The sequence below is a fragment of the Octopus sinensis genome, unplaced genomic scaffold (genome assembly GCF_006345805.1).
Source record: "Octopus sinensis unplaced genomic scaffold, ASM634580v1 Contig18024, whole genome shotgun sequence".
NCBI lineage: Eukaryota > Metazoa > Mollusca > Cephalopoda > Octopoda > Octopodidae > Octopus > Octopus sinensis.
This window is the reverse complement of record NW_021835482.1, coordinates 45,001-47,848: the sequence shown is the minus strand read 5'-3', so window position 1 is coordinate 47,848 and position 2,848 is coordinate 45,001. Positions and strand designations below refer to the sequence as shown.

The 2,848-nt window shown below is 37.0% G+C and overlaps 1 long non-coding RNA gene across 1 annotated transcript in view; it reads left to right on the top strand.

Annotated features, from left to right (window-relative positions):
• Positions 1-2,664: 2,664 nt before the first annotated feature.
• Positions 2,665-2,848, top strand: part of LOC118761853 — a 2,135-nt gene continuing 1,951 nt past the window's right edge. The window contains exon 1 of the long non-coding RNA XR_004997683.1: positions 2,665-2,848. This exon is cut by the window's right edge and continues 707 nt beyond it. This is a non-coding gene — a long non-coding RNA (uncharacterized LOC118761853).

The window sequence follows — 2,848 nt, the reverse complement described above, 5'->3', positions numbered from 1 at the left end:
TCAAATTAGATAACAATAAATAAACAATAATGATTCAAAACAAAAACAAAACAGCGAAAAACATCCGCCCAAATCAGAGCGACCACACAATGCCCCTTTTGTCCCCTTACACAACCCCATATTTCTTTAGTACGAAAATGCCTTCCTCCAGAGAGGATCCCAATTAGTGTGGGGCCAATTAACAGCAGCAATTCCTTCATTCTCACTTACCTCTTATGTTAGTTACAAAGAGGGCAGCACCTGTCTCTCCACCCTTCCGCTTCCGGTGTTTTTTTTAACAATGGAGGTGAAGTTCTAATTAACCAGGAATTAACAGGAAACCGTTTTAATAATCCTTTTTACTATAGGCACGAGGGCTGAGATTTGGGGGTGGGGCTAAGTGATTACATGAACCTTAGTATTTGATTGATAATTATTTTATTAAACCCGAAGTGACTAAAGGCAAGGCCGACCTCGGTGGAATTTGAAATCAGAACGTGAAGACGGACGAAATGCTTCTTAGCATTTTGTCCGGTGTGTTAACAATTCTGCCAGCTCAAAACTTTAAAGAAACGGAATGAATAATAAAGCCTTATTTTAAGCATGTTCATGAAGGCGGCGAGGGGCTGGCAGAAGCCTTAGCACGCCGGAGAAAATACTTGGCAGTATTTCGTCTGCCGCTACGTTCTGAGTTCAAATTCCCTTGGAGGTCGACTTTGCCTTTCATCCTTTCGGGGTCGATTAAATAAGTACCAGTTACGCACTGGGGTCGATATAATCGACTTAATCCGTTCGTCTGTCCTTGTTTGTCCTCTCTGTGTTTAGCCCCTTGTGAGTAGTAAAGAAATAAGTATATCTTCAAGCTCTTTACGTTCTGAGTTCAAATTTCGCCGAGGTCGACCTCTCCAGCAAAATTTCAGGACTTGTACTTATGGTAGAAAAGATTATTAATGTATCCACGGAGTTTATAAACTTTTCGGACTATTTGTTTTTTTGTTTTTGTTTTGTTACTTCTAAACAGACAATTTACAGAATATACAAAGAATATAATAACGAAGATATGTGGTTAATGATAGTTCTACACAATTTACTAACCAAATATTTCAATTGTATGGCAATTTATTCGCAATCAGTATATTATATAAACTAAAATCACCAACCATTTCTTCAGGCTTTGCCGAACCATCGCAAGAACGAAAATCTCCGCCTGACCTGTGAAGTAAATGTTACAGCCATTCGAATGTCGGAATATCCTAATAGCGCTAAACAATTGCATTTACGCTAAATAAAATAGCAATATTTATTTATCAGTAGTCTTACACTTAACATCGTTAGCCAATTACACGCTGGGGAGCAACGGCGCTGATAATATTCCAAACTAAATATCAAAATGTATGCATTTATAAACGGCAAAGTAAAACAAATCAGTGGAATATGAGCATTTACAAATGGGATTTAGAAACGTCGACAGAGAGAGATACAGCCTAGGATAATGTGTTGCATGATTGATGTTACCAGAGCACGTTCGGCCGTCTTGAAACTATCAGGGATTCCAGAAGGGGTCACAACTAATGAACAGAACTACTCTTAACAGTGCAAATTCCTGCATATTGTTCAAGTTTAGCTTTTTTTTACTATTTAAAATTATTAATAATTCTACTAAGATTAGATTAAATTATTAATTTAGAAAATTATAACCAATATTCAGGCAATTTTCTCTCTCTCTTTCCTTCTCTCTCTCTCTCTATCTATATGTGTGTGTGTGTGTGTGTCTGTGTGTGTGTGCATGTGTGTGTGTATGCGTGTGTGTGTGTGTGCATGCATATATGTGTTCGTGTCTCTAATTCTTTTTACGAGGAAAATTTTCATTTCCAGTTGTTTTGTAACTCAATCGGTAATTCATGAAAATTTTGAACCAATTGACCTGAAATTGATCTTGGAAACCCGGAATCCACCAGTTTGACATATGAAATATTTTCGGAGATACCACGAGACTTTGGAACACAAATACGACAATTATTACCGTTGCAATTGGTGCATTTGACACCGCATGCATACAGCTGCTTAAAATGACGAAAGATTCTGGAAACCGAGACTTGCAATGTCGACCTGCAAAAAAAGTGCCATCCTGGATTTCAAGAGAATTCTAAAGAAATATTTCTGAGATTTGAGGAGACGTGTTGTCACCGAACCTTGAAACAACATCATTGCTACCTAGATTGCCATGTAATGCTTTTGCACTAATACTAACTTCAAATTTTTAGTCAAGGCCTATACTAAAAACAGTAGTAGTAGCAGCAGCAGCAGCAGTAGTAGTAGTCGTAGTAGTAGTAGTAGTAGCAATAACAATAACAGCAACAATAATAACGATGATGATGATGATGATGATGATGATGATGATGATGATGATAATAATAATAATAATAATAATAATAATAATAATAATAATAATAATAATAATAATAATAATAACAAATGCCATGGTGAAATACCAGGCAATGGTTTTCATGGTTTCTGATCTCATGTTTAGTTTTAGTGTAGAAGGTGGGTTACAGCAAATATTCTGCTCAGTATCACAGATTTGCTTGTCAGTTGTTTGACCTTAATCAGTTGAGCATGTCCCTTAGTGACTGATGATATATGCATCTCTGATCATGAGCAGAAGTAGTGGGGTAGCATCATAGCCAAGTGTTGAGAGGGATTCTTTGGGGTTTGAATAATTCACCTTTGGAAACATGGGTGGTTCTTTCAACATCCTTAAACAACCCTTATTCAGGGACCGTTTGAGCGGAATGGGCTAATCGATCTGAACAAAAATTCTAACTGCGCATGTGCTCTTTATCTTGATATGAGATAAACACAAGGTCAT